This window comes from Natator depressus, chromosome 23 (genome assembly GCF_965152275.1).
Source record: "Natator depressus isolate rNatDep1 chromosome 23, rNatDep2.hap1, whole genome shotgun sequence".
Taxonomy (NCBI): domain Eukaryota; kingdom Metazoa; phylum Chordata; order Testudines; family Cheloniidae; genus Natator; species Natator depressus.
This window is the reverse complement of record NC_134256.1, coordinates 127885-152841: the sequence shown is the minus strand read 5'-3', so window position 1 is coordinate 152841 and position 24957 is coordinate 127885. Positions and strand designations below refer to the sequence as shown.

At 40.4% G+C, this 24957-nt stretch overlaps 1 protein-coding gene across 9 annotated transcripts in view; it reads left to right on the top strand.

The window, feature by feature from the left end:
• Positions 1-24957, top strand: part of LOC141976374 (leucine-rich repeat and fibronectin type III domain-containing protein 1-like protein) — a 235524-nt gene that overhangs the window by 105915 nt on the left and 104652 nt on the right. For 5 of the 9 annotated variants that reach the window (XM_074937339.1, XM_074937334.1, XM_074937336.1 and 2 more), the window contains exon 2: positions 3944-4114. The exons of the other annotated variants lie outside the window; for them this stretch is intronic. The gene's annotated coding sequence lies outside the window, so the exon portion shown is untranslated. The remainder of the gene's footprint in view (positions 1-3943; positions 4115-24957) is intronic. 9 annotated transcript variants of the gene reach the window in all.

Below are 24957 nucleotides of genomic sequence, written 5' to 3'. Positions count from 1 at the left end.
GCTGGCCCTAGAGATTCCGGTAAAGCAAAAATCTCCCACGGCCGTACACATGGGCGCGCACACACCTAGAATGGAAGTGACATGACCAACACATCTCGAAGAACAGCAGTAACAAAAGGTAGGTAACAGGTTTTTTCTTTCATGAAAAATAGCACTTAGTTAGCGGGAGCTTGGTACATCGATGGAGACTTTAGTACTTTCATTCAGCTAAAACCCAATATCCTCTCCTACCTCTACAACTTTGTTGTTTTTATAAACATAGCAATTGCTGTATATGATCTGATCCAAGCCCACCTTGTCCAGTATCCTTCCTCTGGGAGTGGTCATAGAATCATAGAATATCAGAGTTGGAAGGCACCTCTGGAGGTCATCTAGTCCAACCCCCTGCCCAGAGCAGGACCAATCCCCAACTAAATCATCCCAGCCAGGGCTTTGTCAAGCCTAACCTTAAAAACTTCTAAGGAAGGGGATTCCACCACCTCCCTAGGTAACGCATTCCAGTGTTTCACCACCCTCCTAGTGAAAAAGTTTTTCCTAATATCCAACCTAAATCTTCCCCACTGCAACTTGAGACCATTACTCCTTGTCCTGTCATCTGCTATCACTGAGAATAGAATTTGGATCCACCTTTCAGGTAGTTAAAAGCAGCTATCAAATCCCCCTCATTCTTCTCTTCCGTAGACTAAACAATCCCAGTTCCCTCAGCCTCTCCTCATGAGTCATGTGTTCCAGACCCCTAATCATTTTTGTTGCCCTTTGCTGGACTCTTTCCAATTTTTCCACATCCTTCTTGTAGTGTGGGGCCCAAAACTGGACACAGTACTCCAGATGAGGCCTCACCAATGTCGAATAGAGGGGAACGATCACGTCTCTCGATCTGCTGGCAGTGCCCCTACTTATACAGCCCAAAATGCCATTGGCCTTCTTGGCAACAAGGGCACACTGTTGACTCATATCCAGCTTCTTGTCCATTGTCACCCCTAGGTCCTTCTATGCAGAACTGCTGCCTAGCCATTCGGTCCCTAGTCTGTAGCGGTGCATTGGATTCTTCCGTCCTAAGTGCAGGACTCTGCACTTGTCCTTGTTGAACCTCATCAGATTTCTTTTGGCCCAATCCTCCAATTTGTCTAGGGCCCTCTGTATCCTATCCCTACCCTCCAGCGTATCTACTACTCCTCCCAGTTTAGTGTCATCCGTAAACTTGCTGAGGGTGCAATCCACACCATCCTCCAGATCATTTATGAAGATATTGAACAAAACCGGCCCCAGGATCGACCCTTGGGGCACTCCGCTAGATACCAGCCGCCAACTAGACATGGACCCATTGATCACTACCCGTTGAGCCCGATGATCTAGCCAGCTTTTACCCACCTTGCAGTGCATCCATCGAGCCCATACTTCTTTCACTTGCTGACAACAATACTGTGGGAGACCGTGTCAAAAGCTTTGCTAAAGTCAAGGAATAACACGTCCTCTGCTTTCCCTTCATCCACAGAACCAGTTATCTCAGCATAGAAGGCAATTAGATTAGACAGGCATGACTTTCCCTTGGTGAATCCATGCTGACTGTTCCTGACCACTTTCCTCTCCTCTAAGTGCTTCAGAATTGATTCCTTGAGGACCTGCTCCATGATTTTTCCGGGGACTGAGGTGAGGCTGACTGGCCTGTAGTTCCCAGGATCCTCCTCCTTCCCTTTTTTAAAGATTGGCACTACATTAGCCTTTTCCAGTCTTCCGGGACTTCCCCAGATCACCATGAGTTTTCAAAGATACAAGATGCTTTAGATGCAAGAAACCACAAAGTGAGTCCCCCTCATAAGCATTCTTGTCAATGGATTATAAAATGAGAGAGAGAAATATTACAGGCCGTCCCTGATCAGGAGTTTGGGAAAAGGAGAAATTTTAGGGTTTGGAATCCTTTCACAAAAGAGAAAAACTGCTTCCTCAGCACAATTCAGGCAGTTCAGTTGTCCATTCCCTGCCTAAGAGAATCCCCAAAAGTATGAATCAGACATTTGATACCTCATTAAAGTGAGCATTGTGGTTAGTGAGTTTCAGATTGGCTCCGCTCACTTATGCTAAAGCTTTGAATCCACATGTCTGGTGCTGCTCTCCATGTTTACTCATGGTTAACTAGGCACTTCCCGATATCTAGGAACTACCTTTTGGGGTGAAAGTAGAGGCAAAATAGTGGTGATGCTGGTTTTGTTAGAAAATCCACACAGTGTGAGAGAGCAGCCATTTTGGATATATCCTCTATATTAGTGTTATTTGGGCTGCAAGAGGTACCGGAAAAGAGTGAAATTCACCCCCGTGCAGCGGACCATGTGGAGTGGTTATAGAGTTCCTTGACCTCCAGAGTTATTAGAGAGGACCAGGATATGTTGCCGGGGGAGATTAATAAAGAGAGACTTCCTGGTCAGTAGGGTTGTGACCTAGCCAGTTTTTAATTGGCCTTGCTGGTGTTTTGACTGGCTCGCTGGCTGCTGGTTGCAGTGTGCTGGTTTGGGGTGGGTTTTTTTTTTTTTCCTACTTGGAAAAAGAAACCTGCCATATTGAAATGAGCAACTGTAAGCTGCTCAGCCAGCAGTACATAGGTCACGTGGAGACCTGAGGCTTGCTAGTGGAGACCAGGATGGGGGAAGGTGGGGCTCCTGCAAGGGGACAGTAGTGCAGGCTTCTTCAAGGACTGAGGTTCCTGTGAGAAGGGCTCATGGGCCTGAGGGGCAGGGGTGGGAGAGTGCACCTGAAAGAGGAAAAGGTGGAGGTACCAAACCTACATATCAGGGAGTTCTCTAGTTGCTTCTGAAGGTACGGCTCTGTGGTTATGTCCTCACACTCCAAGCAAGAACTAGGTGCACCCCTTTCTCTCAAAAAAGGGGTGCTTTAGTGGGACATTTCACCCCTTTTGCAAAAATTGCTGCCCTATATAAAAAAAACAACTACTAAATCATTCAGGAATGTGAATTGGGTGACGGGGTTGCTCAAAAGATTGGTAGTATAAGATGGTGCTTTTATGTCTAGATCACGGATTCAAATCAAACGTTTTATAAGCCAGATGTTTTAAGGAGAGTCTGGGGGATGTTTGCATTTGCGCATGGAATGGCTAAATCAAGTAATTCAATTTGCATTATAGTTTAATTACTCTTGACCCTCCAGAATTAAACTTAAAAATATTTTTGAGCAATTTCCTATTTATTGTCTGCTTCTCGGCTCTGGGGTATCTAAGGCCTCTCTGGCTCAGTATCTCTAACAATAAAATGTACTGCTCTTGCCATATACCTGAAGGGATTGTAGGGTGGTGATTCCCTGATAATAAGAGAGATTTAAATTCTGCTGTGCTGCTTAACAGGCAAGACTCTTAGGTGAAATGCCCAAGTGTTGCATATATTAAAAATATGCCTCATAGTCCTCCTCAAATTGAGCTGAATTAGATAAATGCACTTTTTAAAACAGAAGAAATAATTCTTTTTAAAATAGATAATATACCTGCTAATAAATGACATTTGTTAGTGCTCTAGCACTTAGAGGTAATTTATGGACATGGGGGGGAGGGAGGGATTCATTTTAATATCATTTTCTTTCACTTGAACTAATTCTATGCTTATAGAATCCTCTTGTTTCGGTTCATAAAGCAGCTTGATGGTTTGTGATTTTTTTTTTTGCCATTCCCTATTATTGCCATTTTATCTCCAGATGAAACTCCTGTTTGTGTGGAGGGGGGGAAAAAGAAGGGAGAAAGAGAGACAAACGGTTCCTGTTGGAGGAGAGCGTTTTGGCTTCTCTCTGTACAGATTATGTTCAGATTGGTTACCCTTTTTATCTTGCTTTAATGTGCCTGGGTTCGCTCTCTGTTGCTGCTGCCTCTGCCACTATCTTCTGTCACCCCTAATGATTCTGATAAAGTGCAGTTCTAGAAGAGAATGTTGCCTCTTAATTTCAGGATGGATGGCCACCTCAGGGGCTGTGTGGTGCTGCATTGTGAATCTGAATGGAGAATGCATTACTTCAAGGACTCCATACTCAAATGAACCACTAATGAAAGAGCATTGGAGTCCTGAAAAGAAGCAGAGACTGGAACAAGTTTAACAGTCAATTTGAAGGTCAATTTAAAGTAAGAGCTGACTGGTTTTTTTTCTCTTCTTTTTCTTCTTATGGGGGTGGGTGTCATTTGTGTCTTGTTAAAGGCTATTAGCTGTATGCAGATTACTATATTTAATCACCCAAACAAGTTAGAATTACAGCTAAAGTCTCCCTGTCAAAACTCAGTTGAGCTACCCACTATTTTAAGATGTGTAAGCAAGCTGCCTCCTGTATAGCTTCTTCGAGGATGTGCTCAACAGTAAAACAGAACAACCTGCATGCTATTAGAATTAAAGCAAGAAAACAAATCTGCGAAGGAAAATTTGATCTGTGCAGCAACAGAAACACACAGTACTTCTTTAAAAAGAAGACGACGACGGTCACTGCACCCAGGATGAAAATTCCCCTCAGGGTTACTTTTCTTTTTATGTTAATTTGCATTTTAAGGTCATATGACTCCATCTACAACAGTGCACCTATGCTGTTTGCCAGCAAGTAATTAGATTTGATATTCTGTGTCTTACAATTAATTCTCTACGCTTACAGCTCTGCTCAATTTTACACTGTAGGTTTTCATTACATTATTAGCACATTTTATGATACAGAAAATTACTAAAAAAACTTTCATGTTTTCCCTCCCAGTGGGGGGACTTGGAGTAGTTTGTATCTGTCAAATGTGCACAAGGAAAATATTCAACAAAATTTTTTTTTCATTTGAGAAACAGGCCTGTATTCATTGGGGTGCTGTTAAATCACCTTGGATTCTTTTGTGGGGCTTATATTTTTCCATCTATTACAGTACAGGTAGTTAAAAAACTAAACTGGACAGACAGAATTATTTTCAAGCTGATTGGAAACCTCTAAACAGATTTCCTGCATTTCTTTATGGTTTTTGGACAGAAATTCATGTGGTTTCGAAAGTGCTTTTGCAAGCCTGCGTTTCAGTTCTTTCTCTAAGTTTATTAAATAGACTAATCTGTGAGTTCATACTTCTTTTCTTTGCCAAGATAACTACTTCTCAAAAATAACCCAGCACTCAAGAGCCAATAAACACTGGTTTCTGTGCGTTGTTCCATAACTGAGATGCACTAAAGCCTTACTCAGGGAAATGTGCAAGAGAAGAAAGCTTGAAGTGATACTGTGTGCTGGGATGCGGAGATTAAAACAGTATGAAGGGATCTAATGCATGTGTGGGACATTGCTTTAAAATTAGTCTTTTCTATATTTGGACAGTCAGGTGTTTAATATTTTCCTACAGAATGAGATTGTCCACTGTTGTTTTGAATAGCTGTCTCTCTCTCTCTCTCTCTCTCTCTCTGCCCTTTTCTCCTGGGTACAGCAAACTATCTCAGCAAATTGAGAGCTAGCCAGTTTTGCCACATATCTCCTTACCTGTGGGTGTTGCTGTCAGACTTTCTTTTAACTTAGGCCAGGTCTACACTACTAATAGCTTATAGTGAATAAGCGACTCCCCTGAGCAACATAAATTACACTAATCTAAGTGCCAGTGTGGAAAGCGCTGTGTCAGCGGGAGAGCTTCTCCTGCTGATATAGCTACTGCCTCTCGTGGAGGTGGATTTATTATGCCAACAGGAGAGTTCCCGTCAGCATAGAGCATCTTAACCAAATGCACTACAGCAGCATCCAGTGCAGCTGTGCCGATGTAGCGCTTTTAGTGTAGACTAGCCCTTAAAGAATTGCAGTCTGCATGCTAATGAGCCCTTGCACAGTGTACCTTAGCTGTGTAGGACCAGCAGAATTTTGCACATTCTCGTTTGCTTTTTTTTCTTATCCACTGATAAATGTTGATGCCACTGATAGAAAACATTGCCTGCAATTCTGACTCAGTCTCTAGCATTTCATAGATGTGGAGCATTAATTCTTGCCAGCACATGGCCAATGTTGTCCGCAAACTGTTTGCAGTAGCTTCTGGTTTGGGGATGATGAAGATTCATGCAGTGATCATTAGTTTACATTGAAAGCATCTGCAAAGTTTTGCGTTGTTCTCAAGACACACAGGTCATGGCAGATCTTGAGAGCTGCTACCTTTTCCTCAACTAGCTTTTGACCAGGCCCTGCTAATCACTGTAAAAACCAGAATAGAACAGGGTAGCTCATTAGTCTAGAGCATGTGGGAAAGTGCCCCTCAGTGGTGTGCCTGCCACGCTTTTCAAACAAGTCCTGTTGCTGTTGCTTTGGATCTGTATTCCCACCCCGCCCCATACACACATGCAGTAAAATTGTGCTCCTGTGCACTTGACAGTGTTGGGCCTCTGGAGCAGGCTGCAGCTGCCCCCATGCAATTCTATGGCCAGTTCTCTCACCTCCAAATACAACTAGCTCCCACTGAAGTATATAGACATGGTTTGTATCCTCAAGTGGAAGATCCTCCCTGTGTTTTAGGAATTTATTCCTCTGTTTGAGTGTGAATTCCAGTCTATAGAACAATTCAGTCTCCTGTACGTGACTCTCATATTAGTAATTCTGGTTACAGCAGAAGAAGAATATTGCTAAGAATTACCACATTGGGGATTATATATTTAAATTCAAACACGTGGCTGTTATTATTTTGTTGTTGCTTTATTTAGGACTCTCACCTTCTGGGCCTAGCAGGATGCAAAGGATATTCATGTGGCTTTCGCACATTCCCTTACTATTGGTAAGACTTGCACATGAATAGATGGTCATAGGGAGCACAGTTTGCAAAGGAATTTAAGACAAACTCTTGAATTCCTTTGAATCCAGAAATTAAATTTAGAGGCTAGTTGATAATCTGAAGCTGATCACTTCAGCTGGATACAAAGCAGAGTCCATCTGTTTTTCAAATGAGAAGTAGCAAATATTTTCAAATGGAATCACAATTTATTTAATTCATTATTAATTGCTTAGATAGTCCAATTCAGGATGATTAATTCCTAAAATTGACTTAATTATAATTGTCTAGATTGTCATTCTCCCAATAATTAGTTCTAAAAATTGCAGAATCATAATAACCTCTAAATAATACGTGCTTTTTAAAATCCTGCAATTGCACAAAGTTCAGAACATCCCATTATTCGTAATGAAAGATAAAATACTTTTTGCAGGCTTGGTGATTACACTCAGTCATGGTACCTGCAGATTGTCGAATCCATCAGTCAGCAAAACACATCCCTAACAAAGTTACAAGGTGAGAAAGAACACAAAGTACTTCTAGGTCCATTCCACTGTCATCTTTTATAGCACTTCTGCTATTCTTGGTTAGTGAAGCCAGTAGGAGCTGAGAAACTTGCATTTATTTAGGTGCCTAAATATGAAATTTAGGATCCTAAGTTTGGAAATTTGGGTGTTAGTTCCAGATCGTTCAATATATCCTAAAATAGAAACAGAAAATTATTTGAGTTCCATTCCTGGCTAAACTGATAACAGCTGATAGTAACGAAGGCGGTGGATAATCTTGCAGTAACTGCCACATTCAAGTAGAAATTTGGAACAGCCTGGACATAAATCCTGAGATCATGAGCAGACACTCTTTTAGCATTTGTATGCACAATTCCTTACAAAATCTGCCTTGCAATGCAGTTTGATACCCTCACAATTAATCAACAAATCCTTTCAGCACCTTTTGATTGAATAATGGAGAGAAATAAACACTCATTGCCATTTTCTGTCTCTATAGTCATAGATTTGAATGTTGAAAAGATTCTGCTGAATGGATAGTGGTAGCGTGACCCCATTCATCTTGATTTAGTCCATTCGCTGAGCTTTATGACAGTTGAATACCATGCTGCCAACCCACAGCACTGCATGTTTTAACTCAGTCTTCACAAAAATCAATTTGTGTAACATATTTGAGCAAATGTTTGTGATGGGCTACATTTTTTGCATGGCATGGACTGAACTACGAAGTGAAATTTGCTTTCATTTTCCATTTATGTCCCTGAAAAAAGAGGAAAGATTAATATTTGCACTTGCCATTGCAGTTAGTGCATAAAGAACATTAGACTTTAGTTTCAGGTTCAAGAAATGTAAAGTTAGAGTAAATTTTGAGGTAACAGTTATGGGGATTGTTTTTTCCAGATGTGATGTAACACCTCTCTTTCAGAATGCAACAAATGAGGTTAATTTTGTAGAAAAGGGGAATGCAAGAGAAGAAGATAAAATTCAGGATGGCCAACATAAATACCTTATTATATGACTTAGTTTTCTCTGCAAACATAGATACTATTACAGCACAAATAACAGGTACTGCAATCACAATGTCTCAAAGAATTCAATAAATATGAAAGTCATTCTAGGTATGAAGAGGAGCAGTTTCTCAAAACAATAAATAAATCTGCCACCAAAAATATTGATACTGTTGCAGGCACATATCTGGCAGTTGAGTGTATAGAACCTTGCGAGACCATTTTGATTAAAAAAATAAACTGGAAATCCAGAAAATCCTTCTAGGGACTGGTACATCCCCCCAGCTCCTGGGCAGCAGACAGAAAGGAAAATGTTTTGCTGCTCCATAAGACACTGTGTATGGGGTCCTGGAGAACTTCAGGCAGCAGCTAAGGTTTGGGCAAGGAGAAGAGATGAAGGGTTAAAAGTGGGTGTTACAAACATTAATCACTAGAGTTACTGACTAAAGCATTAACCCATTGTCACTGCCCATAACAATCCTGTACCATGATAGCCCCTCCAAGTTGTGTTGTTTGCAACCAATGTTTTATTTCTCCTCCTAATAAACCTCAGTCGTTGCCTAGTGCATTTACTCATAGATTCCAAAGCACTTCAGATAGGTAGGTAAGAATTATCCTCCCCATTTTACAGATAGAGTTAACTGAGACATAGAGAATAGAAGTGATCTGCCAAGGTCACAGAGTGCATCAATGGCAGAGTCAGGATTAGGACCCATGTCTCCTGATTTGTTTTCTTGGGCGCATTACCACACAGCTGCTAGCTATACACAAATTCCATGGAGATAGTAAAATAATATGCCACTGTACATCACAGGACGTATTCTGCTGTGTACTGAATAACTCCATACCAAACAGATCTGCTAAGGAGGGTTAGTTAGAATCATAACAGGTGGCAGACAAGAAACCAGTTGATGAACTAATCTGAAGAAGCACTCCATGAATCAAATAAGAAACTTGTGAAAAGTCAAAGTCACTAGGACAAGGACAAAACGAGATTTATTTAAGTTTGCAATAATCTATTCTACTATAATTGTCCTTAATATCATAAGTTTTTGTTTGTTTGTTTGTTTTTTACGGGAACATAATAAAAGGGGGCCAGATTTTCTTATGGCATCTTAATAACAGCAGTGAGCAGCTTGGTTTCCATAATGCTTTTCACTGAGTGGAACATCCTAAAGTGCTTTGGAAAGCATTTAATTACCAGTAATGCAGTGACTGCCCTTTGCTGGCCTAACATTAAAGGCAGTATCAGTAAATGCAAAACTCTGTACCTTTATATTATAAGTAGTAAGATTGGAAACCTTTCAGCTTCCGTGGGGAAATATCATAGTCTCCTCAAAAGTTAATAAAACTCTAGCAATTTTGTAGTTGAATTCAACAATACCTTTGTGTTCTTAGAAAAGCTATTTTAATTGAAAAAATCTGATATGGTAAATTGGCGCCTGTAGCTCCAGCCCTAGAGTAGGTGCCTATACAAGGAGCCGCATATTAACTTCTGAAGAGCCGCATGCGGCTCTGGAGCCACAGGTTGGCCACCCCTGCTCTAAATCATAACAAATTTGAGCCCAAAGGTGAAAAGGTGAACAATTGAGCCACACCGACACAATACATTGAAAAAAAGATTAAAATTATGTCGTCTCTTGGGTTATAGGATTTTCCAGCTCAAATGAGTTTCCAGAGACAAACCATTATTTCCTGGATAGTCCATTGTGAGATGCTTTTTTACATTAATAAAATCCCTGTTCTGAAGGTCTTTGCTTTTTCAGTCCTAGGCACAGAGTATTTTAAATTCTTTTGTACCAAACCATTCATTTTATTAATCGTCTCCATGCCGAAATGCATACAATCTGTAACCAAGTTCTGCACAACTGTACCTGGTCAAATTGCCAAAACTAGCTTTCCACAAAAATGCTTTGCTATATTATGTTCCAAGATGCCTCCTGATGAACTCTTATGCATACGATTAAACCTTCTCAGTTTTACAGAACGGCCTGCAATTCTGCTATTACATGAGATAACCCCAGAAACAAATTTGTTAGTGACCTCTGGCATAATCCTCCAAAGTGACAACTTTTAAAAACCTTTGGATGCATAAAATCAGATCTTGTCAGTTACATAAAATATTTATGGGGGAAAGACAGAAACTGCAAATTGTGTATTAGTCATTCAACAGTGCAGTTATGGCTTCGAAGGACACCTTATCAGCCATGTGTTTATATTAAAAAAAAAAACTGCATTGCCTAATGAATGACAGTTTATTGAAGAAGAAATTCACATACTAAATATTAATTCTTGTGAGGCTGGACTCATGCTGGCTAGCCACAAGTGCTGGAGAGAAAATACTTTCCTTCTGGGTTTCTCCAAATATTTCTGTGCAGTTGTATTAATGCGCATAATCTGGAGTAATCACCACCCATAATCCACCATTTCATTATAATGTTGTTGTTGTTAGGTTTTTAAAGAATTGGACTCTGCCCCCTTACACTGAGTAGGACCTTAAGCTTTCTGGAGAAGGGACTGTCTCTTTGTTCTGTGTTGTACAGCGCATAGCACAATGGGGTCCTGGTCCATGATTCAGGCTTCTAGGCACTTTGGTAGTACATGTAATAATAATTAATAAATTCTGTCCGTTGGTTTCAGTGGGACTGCTGGTGGAGGAAGGTACTGTACAACATACAGGTTGCAGAATCAAGGTTAACCTCATACCTCTGAGAACCAGAGCACAGGGCTGCGTTCATTGGGGAGGTTCAGTTGTGTCCAAGAGCAGAATTTAGCTCACTGAGTGCAATAAATATTTTATGCATCGATAGATAAACTGGATTCTCTAGGGAAAAAATCATGAAGCATATGAGATACCCATGATGGTTAACTGAGTTACAGACAATAAATTCTTACATATGTTTGACTAATATGGTGACAAGTATGAGAGATGGAGGATGGCAGCTCAGGTGACTAGTGTTGGGTCGGACCATTCTGTTCCCATGGAGATAACAAGATGCTGGGGAAAAAATGAGAAATTGCAGCCGTCTGATAATGGTTTATCATGCACTTGTCCAGTGTGCTGTAGTGAATTCTAAGTAAAGTACTTGATAATCTGCAGTAGTATAAGATCTGCTATCAGTCGAGGCTTGCAGTAAAAGCCTTTCCACCGAAGTCTGTCTGAACAATTTGCACTGTAGTTTTCTTCTTAACTGGCTTCTAAAATGTTATAAATCCCTTGCCCCCGGCTAGGCTATGGGAATAAGGAAACCATGACTAAGAGCACTGTAAAACTGCACCACAATCTTCTCTCTGTGATAGCTCTACACCACATTTCACCTGCTGAAGAAGAGGGTGTTTGAGCTAGTTAATGGCATGATGTGTGACTGTGCCTAAAATCTTTATCTCTTACCGCCCCCCCCCCCAAGCATCATGGACCAAACACATGATGAATTTCCAACAGTCTTATTATTAATTAATTAAACCTTACCAAGCATAGTTCAAGTTGGCATTTCAAGTATGGTTCTGTCAGCTGTACACACAGTAAATAGCACCTTATTACATGAGTAGTCCCATATTTTCCAATGAGACCACCTGTATCGTAAACTACTACTCAGCATGAGAAAGGGGGACAGAATCTGGCAAAGTAATTATAGTGTATTGTATGTGTGATATCTAATCTTGCCTCCTGATGCATCACTGATCAGATGTCTGCCTTCTAACTGTAACTTTTACAAGAATGGATTTGAGAAATTACTTAATATGTAATGAGTCTGAAAGAGAGACACATGTAATTTATATAGCCTTTAATATTATACTATAGTTTATCTAATCAGAAACATATACTGCTAAGGTTTGTATAGCTTTGCAGGAAGGTTTTGGCCTCATTTTTATTTTTAAACAGCCATTGCCAGGTTTGTTCACAGAAAAATTCTTACCTGGAATATTAGTTCACTTTGTGCTGAGAGTGGCAGTTTTGCTTTTTTTAGTATAAGCTTACAGTGCTCTTCAGCTAGAGAAGCAAAAATTGTTTGTTTGGTCCTCTGTTGTTCAAGTAAGGAAACTTGATTTACCTACTTATGGAAATTGGACTCTCTGATCATTGGGACATCAGATGATCAAAAATAAAAGGATTATCTATTTCCTATGCGTAATCAGGGGCTTACTATTTTAATGTGCTATTTCTCAGCATTATCTGATATCACTCCTAAATTAATTGGAATCAGACATTTAAAGTAGATGATTTATTTTATGTGCTTACTTATAAACAGTTAATTCACCATTACCCATGTGCCAAAAATGGACAATACAATAATGGTCTATAACTACCTGTGGATAATTAATTTAATGAAGAGAGAGAATTATTTTCAGGAATCAGTACAGGGGAAAATAGTAATACTAAAGTGCATGTACCTTGGAATAGACTAAAGAGGTGATGGAATTACTCATCATAGCTTTTGTTATCCATTTAACACGTTTCATGATGCAGCACAGACAGCATTGGCTTTAGATTTCAGGCTCAGAACTGTGAGTATGAAAAATGTTATAGGTAAACTGTGTGTTGCTGCTCATCTCACATAATTCCCCAGTGCCTGGATAAAAACACATGCCATTTATAGATTCTCCTCTCACCTTCAAAGGACTTTACAGACTTTAGCTCGTTAATCTTAGCATCATGCTATTCATACAGTGTGAACAGATGTTCAAAAATGGATATCTAACACTAGGCTTCTAAATCCATCATGGTGCATTCTTCGGAGGGTTTAAATTCTAGTGCAGACCAGCATGTTGCCCACTAACAGGCTGTGTGATCCCTGCTAACACACGCTAATGGGATTACATTAATGCACACTAGGGAAATTCCTAGGATCCACACTGGCTAGTTAGTATCTGACATGCTAGTGCACACTATAATTTACACCCCTTTGGTGTGAGTTAATGTACCATGTAGACAAACCTTGGGAGTGTCTGAGCACCCAGTCAATGAGAGCTGCAGGTGCTCAGCACCTTTGAAAGTAACCCTACTTTTATTTGGGTGCCTGTGAATTAAAAAGCCTAATTTAGTTTTGACATTTTGGTGGATGTATTCTATATTTTGACCACCCTTCGGTGTCACTAATGATGTTGAAATGCTCGAGTCATGGATATGTTTGATAACAACTCTAAACTGGTGGAGCCCCCTAACTAGATCCAAATACAAGCTTAAGTGCTGGGGGGAGGGATAGCTCAGTGGTTTGAGCATTGGCCTGCTAAACCCAGGGTTGTGAGTTCAATCCTTGAGGGAGCCATTTAGGGATCTGGGGCAAAAATCGGTGATTGGTCCTGCTTTGAGCAGGGGTTTGGACTAGATGACCTCCTGAGGTCCCTTCCAACCCTGATATTCTATGATTCTAATCATAGCGTCAAAAAAAATCTCCCTTCCTTGAGGCTAAGTTCCCTGAGGCTTCCGTTAACACACTCTGAACCTTCTCCCCATTGGGCTACTCCCGACACCTCTTATCCAGGGTGGAGTCTAACACACTACACTACCCCAGAGGTGACAGTAATTAACTTGTAGCTAACAATAGGATTCCAGCACTTGCTAACAGGCAAGTTACAGCTACATCAACCTGTTAATATGAGTAATGGAGTAATATCTATTTTTCTGATGATAAAGTCATGGCAGTTTGACTACAAGATGGTGAGAAATGAATGGCATTGGCCCCCAAAGTTCTTGGGTCAAATCTTCCTTTACGAACACGGCGCTATTCCCATTGCAGGGACAGTCTGGCATCCACAGGGATAGCTGGGCCCCTTTTGCTTTGTCTCGAATTCTTGTAACCATCAGCATGGGTTAGGAATGTTTTTGAGTTTGCCCAGCCCAATTATACTGCTTCTCACTGTGTCCAATTTTCCAGAAGAGGCTGCATGGAATTTGCATTGTTCTTCTTTCTGAAGACCTAAGAAAGATGTATCTCCATCACTACCTGGAGCTCACCCTTCTAGTTCTCCTCTGGTAATCTCACAACCTCCCTACCTTTCTCCCTCTTCTTCTCAACACCAAACCCACTACTGACCTTGCCTTGTCCCTCAACAAAACCAGCCCCTATTCTGCCATTACATATTGCTGCTCCTTATCACTGACCTCATTGTCCACTGTGTATTTGCATGGCATGTTCAGACTGTCATTCCTGTCTTTTCCTGTCATTCCTTACCTTTCCAACTCCTCCTTTAAAATGGCACTATAGAGTAGGAAAAAGATTTAGGCACATTTCTAGTCTGCTGAGCCTTCTGCTCCAAATTTTGCATTTTATTCTGAATACTGTGCTTCTTGTGATCATTTGTAGCTCTTCCAAGAGCGTTCCATAGTCCACAGGTTTTGCTCCTTGAACCTTGAGTTCACATTAGAACTCAAGTTTCCCAACTGTCCTTTCCATGGCACATACCTGGGGCCAGTGTTAACTAAGAGGCTGCTCTTTTATAATTATAGTTGCAGCACAAACACATCTCTTTTCAGTTCTACTTGTTTTTCATCGTTATACCACATTATTATTCTGTAAGTGCAAAAATTAAATTAGCCAGTAGTCTTGTGGAAAATAGTTCCTTTTGCTGGAAGCATCAGTGCTTTGCAGGGCACATTTCTCAAGCTTCAACATCTCAGTATTTGCTGAGACGTGAAGTGGCACTGGTCACTGAGGAGACACAGCAAAGAATAAAGGAACTGTGCTATAGAGCTAATACAGTAATAACGAGCTGACATAAGCAAAGTATAAGGTCTCTGGTTTCACTTAGTTCATTATGGATAGTACCTGATTGAACGGCGGATGCTTATGAAAGTAAAATGACAATGATCAAATAAAGAAGTCAGCATAACTTCAGCTAGTAATAACTATGTTTTTGTCCTCTGATGTGCACATACGGTTCCCCCCCATGTTGGTGAATGTTGGACTCAGGTACCTGAGGCTATGATTTAGCTCTAAGGAGAATGAACAATGCTTATCCTGCTCTCTGGTTTCATCTCTCTGTGGCTGCTGCATATGTAACATAATCTAGTGATATTAAACCTGTGACTGTTTGCATGCAGCTCTCGCCGAATTCCTCAGGCTCTAACTGAGCTCAGCCAGAGTGAACAGAGAACCCATCACACGTTTGTGCATTACTACACCACCATTCAGGGGTGGAAGTGTCCTTTGTGGTTTCCAAGGCTGTGTGCTGCTGTACACAGTGCTGGGCTAGAATGAACCAATATGAACTGTGATGCAGACTGTGCTACCACTATGTAAAAGACACTGCTGACAGAAATAATACTGTATGTAATTTATATTTGCCCATAAATATAGTAAAATAAAAATATAAAATCTTCACCATTCAGTGTAGGACTAAAATCAAATGTGAGCCAAGTGAGTCTAGAACTTAGAAGAGTTATCATGGTGATGGCACAATATGAGAACCAGGATAGGATAAGAGAGGTGATGCATCAGAAGTAAAAGAAATGCCATTCTGTAAAAAGATATACACAAAACTTCACAAACAAACTGAGGAGAGGGGTGCAAAAACAGAACAAGCAATGGCAGAATATACAGAGCTGGGCAAAACATTGAGGAGAGGTTCACAGGGGACATACATAGGTACATTGCCATGAACTAGGGGACAGTCAGGAGCTGGAATAATAAAAACATAAGAATGGCCATACTGGGTCAGAGCAATGGTTCATCTAGCAGCCTGTGTTCCAACAGTGGCCAGTGCCAGATAGTTCAGAGGGAATGAACAGAACAGGGCAATTTATTGAGTGATCCATCCCCTGTCATTCAGTCCCAGCAGTGAGAGGCTTAGGACACCCAGAGCATGGGGTTGCATCCCTGGCTATCTTAGCTAATAGCCATTGATGGACTTATTTTCCATAAACTTATCCAATTCTTTTTTGAACCCAGTTATATTTTGACCTTAACAACATCCCTTGGCAACGAGTTCCACAAGTTGAGTGTGTTGTGTGAAGAAGTACTTCCTTATGTTTGTTTTTAAATCTTCTGCCTATGAATTTAATTGGGCAACCCCAGGTTTGTATGTTACATGAAGGGGTAAATAACACTTCCTTATTAATTTTCCCACACAATTCATGATATTATAGACCTCTATCATATCCCCCCTTAGTTGTCTCTTCTCCAAGCTGAACAGTCCCAAGTTTTTTTAATCTTTCGTCATATGGAAACTGTTTCTTACTGTTGTCCTTCTCTGTACTACTTCCAAGTCTAACATATCTTTTTTGAGATGGAGAGACCAGAACTGCACACAGTATTTCGGGGTGGGCATACCATAGACTTATACAATAGCATTATGATATTTTCTGTCTTATTTTCTATCCCTTTCCGAATGGCTCCTAACATCGTTAGCTTTTTTTGACTGCCACTGTACATGAACTTGTCTGGATACACTGGTACTGAAAACCACACAGGAAAAAAATATTCCAAAGAATGCAGTAGATCTTCTCTGGTATTACATCACATCAAGGCAGGTTTGAGAGGTATCAGCACTTTCAGACTGAATATAGAGATTGAAAAGGCACCTGGAAAATATCTGTTATGTGCTAAAACAGTGGTTCTCAACCAGGGGTATATGTACCTCTGGGGTTACACAGAGATCTTCCAGAGGGTACATTCACTCATCTAGATAGTTGTCTAGTTTTACAACAGGCTACATAAAAAGCACTAGTAAAGTCAGTACAAACTAAAATTTCATATGGACAATGACTTGTTTATACTGCTCTATATATTATACACTGAAATGTAAGTACCATATTTATATTCCAATTGATTTATTTTATAATTATATTGTAAAAATGAGAAAGTCAGTAATAGTGTGCCGTGACACTTCTTTAATTTTATGTCTGATTTGGTAAGCAAGTAGTTTTTAAGTGAGGTGAAACTTGGAGGTACGCAAGACAAATCAGACTCCTGAAAGGGGTACAGTAGTCAGGAAAGATTGAGAGCCACTGTACTAAGAGATGGGAGTAGAAAACGGAGCGAGAGAAACATCAAGTAAGGTTGATTCATTGTCTGGTGGCAGATGCATGAACATCCCCAGTGCAGAAACAAGTAAACAGCCTGAAGCGTGCACTAAAGGGAAAATAATCTAATAAAACTGGAAGAGAACACTTATTATTCTCATTGTTATTCTGCTGTGAAGGAAAGGTAACTAAGGAAACCTACAGATTTACAAATGTACCAGCCTTCAGTCAAGGACTTATAACATTTGTACACAAGTGCTAAATAGGTGACCCATTATAACATGGCTCCCAGTCTGACAGATAGTCCCAAGATTCTGTCAGGATTCTTCAAGAGGTTCCACGATCAGCTGATAAATTAATTAGAGGAAATTAAAACTATAAACCTACCTCTGTTATATGTCATTATACAACTGAGAAGTTTTATTTCATCTCAGAATAGATGTCTTATAACCTATTCAAAGTCTAGCCTCAGGTATAAGTTGTAGTCAATTATTGTAAATATTCATATTCATGAATGAACCTTATGCAAAGAATAATGACAAAAATCTACATAAATCAAGAAGATCATATATTTACAGAGTTCTTCATAGCTTGTCTGGGAACCAAATTGGGATAGAAAATAAGTCAACTGACAGAATATTAGAATCAGAGTTATCAAATGATATTATATATGCAGTTCCTGTGAGTTAGGCTGATACATGAATGTGGGGCTGGAAAATTCATCTTTCAGATCACGTCCCAACCATTTTCTTTAGCCTGTCAGCTAGCAGAGGTGCTCATTTGTAAGGTGAGCAGACTAAATACATATACAAAATAGTCAGAAATAAAACCAAGAAATTTCCTGCAAAATTAAAGCACATAACTAGGCTGATAAAGGAAGAATGAGGAGTGCCAGAGTTGGTGTAGCATCTTAAAAGCTTTGAACTTTTCTATAGGAGTTGGAGAGTATCTGGTATGGACCTATGCTGGAACAGAAAGATTGACAAAATAGACAAATATTGTCATCAGAAACTTTATTATGTATTCCATACGTACTTGGCTGTGTGTGTTTACATGCACAAATTTGTTTGCATTTTAGATTTCAGAGTAGCAGCCTTGTTAGTCTGTATTTGCAAAAAGGAAAGGAGTACTTGTGGCACCTTAGAGACTAACAAATTTATTTGAGCATAAGCTTTCGTGAGCTATAGCTCAGCTTATGCTCAAATAAATTTGTTAGTCTCTAAGGTGTCCACGAGTACTTGTTTTCTTTTTGCATTTTAGGTGAGCGATGTTTTACTTGTGACTGCATAAATGGGAAGAGTGCTTTTAATATGGAACCTGTGTGTTTATTTGGAACCTTGATTCTTGTGTGTGTGACAAACATCACACTTACAGACACACTTTTGGAACTATCAGTGGCAATGAGATGAGGCTTTGGTATAATTTTGATAATGATACTATCTGAGATGGTCCCTGGTACTTTGAAAATGGAACAATCTCCCAGCCAGGGAAAAGTGAATCCATAGAATGAGGTCCTGCATCTTGTTATGTTGAATGGGTTCCTTTCAGATACAAAGCAAAGATCTCTGTTCTTCTTCAAGTGATGGTCCCTATTGTATTCCACTGAGGATTACGCATGAGCACCATGCGTTTGGAGTCGTAGGCCGGGGTGCGAAGAGATCAGAGGGAACCTTTTCCCTCTGCACAAGCAATTGATCAGGATCCCTCTATAATACGCAGAAGCATGACTAGGAGGAACCTGGGTTAGTCTGCATACAATGATCCTTAGGGGCCAGGGTTGGAGGTCAGCAGGCGAATTTTTTTTCCTCAGCTGGTGGTCAGTAACAAGCACTATTTCTGTTTTGAGTCCCTCTGGTGTCCTTTCACTGCAGTGTTTAGCCCGGCCCTTTCTTTGGACCTCTGTCTCTGTCATCATAGTCATTTCCATAAAAGCCCATTATGATCTTATAAATAGGAGATTCTAGCTAGAGGAAAGGAATGAAGCTGAGAGCCAGATGAAGTCTTCAAAAACCCATGTTCTACTTTTAGGCAAACGTATTTATTAACAAAGAAACAGTGATGAAACCCTGAGACAATGCACGGGAGCAAGAGGAATTTATTCAAAACAAAATAATGGTCAGAATTTTCCCTCAGAGAAAGCAGGTCACATAAACACTCATTCCCCATTATGAATTTGGATATTGAGCGTTGGATCCAGTTGACAACAGAGCTCACAAATCTGAAACTAGGACATTTTATTCATATCTCTAGACCCAGAAGGAATCCAGCATTTCCTCCCATGTCTGTAAACATCCCTATGAAAGAAGATTTTCTGTTCCTACAGACTAGAGGCATCCATGCAAATGTCTTGAAATTCTGCTTGAGTCAGGCTTCCCTCTAGCTTCTTTGTGCAGCAGAAAAGGGGAAAGTTGCACTTAAAACCAAATGTTTTCTTTCAACATGCTTATGTTTATTACAATGTGCACTTGGTGCCACAGTCAAGGGTTAACTGCACCTCTGCACCCTCCACAGTCTCCTCAATGCACCCCTTTAGGTCTCAGGCCTCTATCCATCACTTCCCTTCAGACCGGGGATTTAGGTTTGAGTTCCCCTGCAGTTCTCTGTCTTATCCTACCAGGTCTGACCTTAGTCCAGTTACTGTCTCTTAGGAATAATGACAGGGTTCCAGTGAACAGTGAGTTCCAGTGAGCCTAAAATATGTTTATTTTAGGACAAAGTGTTACAGAGAAAACATAGAATAAAACCATGAACAGTCTACACACACACTCTAAACTTTACAGGTGTCACCCATCTTCCACATGGACAGCTTGGCAGTTCCAGTCCTTCACACCCTTCCAGCAGGGTTTCGTCCTGTTGGGTACAATCTCATGCAGGTTTTTGGATCAAAATAAAAAACACTTGGCCAGTTCAGGCTGGCCTCTTATACCATGAGATCTTTCTTGGTCTGCTGAGTTTCTTGAACCCATCTGCAATTCCCCCTCCCACACCCCACTGGTGGCACTTCTCAAGAGTTGTTTACCTGTCCTGGGACCTACAATAATTACTCTCCACCAATTTTAGTTCCTTGGTAACGCTACCCCATGGAGCTAGAATATACTCCCTAACTCACAGATGTACATATAACATTTTATAGATACACTTTTTGTATCACTAATCCTGGTACCTATAGCATCTGGCACATCTCAGTAGAATAGTTTTTTGAAATATCTATATTTTCACGGTTTCACATCTGTCACACTCTTCCTTCCAGCCAGTTTTACCTGTTCCCATTGAGCCCCTCAGATACAAACACTCTTCCCTCACCTCTGGAAATGCTGTTGGTCTAGCCCTGGAATATCACCTACATTGCCATCACTTGATTCTCCAGATTGCATCTCTTTGGCCAGTCTTTGTTAACATGCTCACAGGACAGTTCTTCACAGCCAGGTTTCTCAGACTCATAGGAAATTATGAAGTTTATGCCTTTCGAGCTGACAATAACTTAGACAAAGAAAATTATGTAATGAGAAATGTTGGGAATCTCTTGACATCAGACTATAATTATATTTACTCTTTGTATTATGGTAGTGCTTAAAGGTCCCTGGAATGTAGCAGCTGCCTCCCTTGTACCTTCTTGTGGCCTGGGGGCATATTACAAGCAGCCTGCCTCAGTTTTCCATCATGAACTGTTCAAATAAAACGTCACCCAGGCTTTTGGTGGTCAAAAAAATGCAGAGACTAGATTGGTTAATATAAAATAAACTCCAGACAAAACTCAAAATCCCAGAAAAAAGTCCATCCAAAATTCTACCCAAAACAAAGGTTTCTCTTTCTCTTTCTCTTCCCAGGCTTTCCCTGCTTTGGCAGGACACTCCCAAGCGCTAACTGGCTGGAGTCTCAGTCCTGACTCACTGCTAGAGCCTGCTTACTCCTAACAGTTTCTGATTCCTGAGCCTTGCCTCTTCCTGCTGCTTTTTTTATAGGGAAATCACCTGATTCCTCCCAGGTGTGGCTCCTTCAGTAATCAAGGTTGGCTGGCCCCAGGCCTTCCAGCCCTAGAGGGGAAAGCACCCTGTTACAGTTTGGATTGGGTCCTCATTGAGCTGGGCATTACACAGAAATAAAAGGCAGGCCATGATCCAAAGAATTTAAAATCTAAATAGGGACAATATGTAATAGGAGGGTGTAGGGTGTATGACACAAGGGACACGGAGTAGGAGGATGAAGATAACAGTAAAAGGAATGCAAGGTTATATATTCTTAGCTGGGTGTACGATTTGGAAACTCCACAGTTTATTATTTTAAGATAAGCACATAGGTTTAATATAAAATTATAAATCATGCATCCAAATACAGTTAACTATCGCACTCTGCAAAGGGAATGCGAATGCAAAGTGCACACAGTAAGTATTCTGGTCATTTAAAAATAAGACACTTATAACTTAATGTGCTAACTATACCCCAATTTTCAACCCATTTATTTATCTATCTTCTAATGGCAAAACAGGATTTGTGTGAGCCTGACTGTCAATGTACAGAAATGTTGATGTTGTCAACAAATGTAATGTCTTGACATTACAGCCTGAATGCAATGCTGTGGTGTCTGTTGGTGCACAAAAACAGGAAAGAAAGTGCAGCAGCTGTAGTTTCATATCAGATGAGCTGCCTGAAGGATTAAGTTTATCAACTAGAGTACAATGTACGGTACAGAGTATGTGCATGAGGTGTTCCGAACAGCTCAGGAGAGCACTCCCTGCCGCAAACCCCTGGGATACAAAGCCATTTTCATGCTTGAGTTACCACAATAGGGAGCACTTTAGTGGATGGGTGTAGTTTCTTTTAAACTGAAAAAAGATTCTTGCACAAAACATCAATGTAAAAACTAAGGATGCTTGAATCATTTAAAATTGCTCCCCATCTTTTCTCCTGGCTGCGTTCCTCTAGGCCTTAACTCTCACTAGAACTGTTACTGCAATAAATGTCGTTGTTTATATTATAGTAGTGCAGGATTGGACTGCTTTGTGCTGAGCACTGTACCAACACAGTGTGTGAAAGGCCATGCACAATGAGCTTACAACGGAAACAAATAAATATACTCTTTTGGTCGTCTTCTCTCCATTGTTGAGATGGGGAACTGAAGCAAAAAGGAGCTCTGAATTAGCAAACATCATACAGGGAGCCTGGGTCAGAGCAGCAAATTGGATCCAGGTCGCTTGAGTCCCTGGCATGGTCTTAAGTGCAAGACAGACCTTCCTGACCATAGCTGCAGCTTTTTAAAATGTTTTCCTTACATCACTACATGCTACAGAATAACAACTCAGAGTAAATTAGACTATTTTTTTTTTTATTGCATCTAACAAAACACACACCGAAGTGATAGGAAGCAGCCTAGGCCTAGTAAGAGGCTCAGCAAATCAGTTGGAAACGCTACTACAACTCATCTTCTGGCAGGTTCATTTTCTCTGGATCAGTGCAATAAACTGACATGCAAAAGCACTTCTCTCACAGATGACAGAGAGAGCTAGTGAAATGGACAACGTGCAAAACAGGTACGAGTTTGGAATGAAATGTCCAGTGAAACTTTCCTGAAATCAAACCAGACTCTTTTCTGAATTATACTTTTACACAAATACATACTGGGAAATCACTGAAGTTATCTGCATGACAACACAAGAATGGCCATGCTGGGTCAGACCTGTGGTCTGTCTAGCCCAGTATCCTGTCTTTCAACAGTGGCTAGGGCCATATGCTCCAGAATACATGCTAAATTGGGCCTTTGGAGGCACAGCCAATGGTAAGGAGTGGTGCCCCTGTGTGAGCTCCATTTCTCCCCGCAGGCACAGTGCATTAACGGGCCAGTGGGGAGGCATATTGTGCCATTCCTCACAACTTTTGTGTAACCTAATGTATCTGAGGCACAGTGCTGCCTGAAGGCAATTGTGCAGTAGATGCAGGTGGTTTAATTAATGATAGTTAATTAACCATGAGACCTGAGTATATTCCCTCCAAGAACAGGGTGCTTCTGCTCAACTTCCAGCCATGTACCAGAGTCCTCAGGTGACCTGAGAGAAGGTCAGGTGAAGGAGAGAGTTTAAAAGGGAGAGAAAATACGACAGTTCACAAGTGTGTACAGATAGTCTTTGGTAAAGCATGTTTAGTCAGAGTCCCTGGGGTTTGATGCAGTTTGATATGCAACATGCACTGGAAATATTTAGACATTTCAGTTGCCACTTTAAAAACACTTTATCTTCAAGCGTTTTCCTTAGAGGATTTCATTGGTGACATGATCCCTTTAGCCATGAAGAAAAGCCAGTGAAACAAGTATTATATATGGCATGTGGTTAATTAACTGGTAGAATCATGGTCTGTGCTTCTGATAAAGGGCAAGGCCTGTATGTGTTATATAACCAATGCTTTTCAGCTAATATTTTGCGGCCCTGTTCTGGATCAGAGCCTTTGTGTTTTATTGTTTGTTCTAACTCATCAGTCTTAAGGAAGATACATCATTATTAAGCGGCTGCCATTCTCAGCTGTTGAAATCAAGATAATCTACAAAAAAGAGTAATTGTCCTTCATAAATAATCTCCCTTCTCTGACTGGTACTGTTCCTCTGGTGTGCATTATGCATGCCAGGAGCAAGTAGACATTATGCAGTTTAATAATCCAGTTTTAAACAATACAAAATATTAATATGTGGGGGTTTTAGAAACAGAGTTCAGTAGACTGGTAGGGGAATGTACAAAGATTTGGAGACTGTTGGGGCCAGCTCTACTCCCCCTACTTCTGGGGCCCTGCAGCTTGGACCTGAGTTATAATGGAAATCACCTTTTAGGTCCTCTCTGTGGAAGTTAAGTCCCTCAACACTTCTACCTGATACTTTGTTCGTGTGACTCATTCCTACTTCATTTTCAGAGTATACACGAGGTATGTGGCTTTTTTCCCCCTTGTTGCTCTTGTCCCTACATTTATTTTGCCCTGTTCAGGCCCCTATAGAGCTGAGAATGTGTTTCACAAGTTCAGTGCCCAGAGGACTAACTGTCTCTCTTTGCTTTTCTACCCATTGTAATATAATTCTGTCTGTTTCGTATTTTGGGACTATGTTCCTACCTTTCTTGCTCATTGGAGAGTCACATCTCAACATTTTCATTTTTTGGAGGTTGCAAATTCTGGCAAGTTGGCTTTTCAGATCTGTAACCATCTTTTCAAAGCACTCAAGGAATTTTCTGAGCTGCAGGTATAATATTCTTGGCTCTTTCCATTTCTGTTCCTTAGTAGCACAGTCCCAATACCTTGAATAAGTAGAGAATGAATCAAACTTCTGTGTCCAAGGCACATACCCAGGTGGGGGGGGGGGGGGAGAAATTATCTGTGGTAAAGATTAAAAGATAACTTAATCTTAAAATAGTGTTATGGAGAAACAAAATATCTGGTCTTTGTCAAAGAGGGATGATTCTCCTTAGAGGAGATTTGGGATGGTTTTTAAACTCTTCCCTCAGTCAGTGTCTGAATTAGGATTTTACTTATGATTTTTCAAAACCACTGAACAACTAGTGATTTTAGGTGCCTCAATTTCTGGGTGCCTAGCCTGAGACACATTTTGAGGAGCATGCTTTTCTTTCAGTAAGTGCCGAGCATCCACAAGTCTCTTTAAGTTGCCTCAAAACCACTTCCTAAATCACTTAGTTTCTTTTGAAAATGTAGGCTACTAAAAATGTATCACATTTTCTATTCTTTGGTCAAAAAATGTCTAGTGTACTTTCTATATTA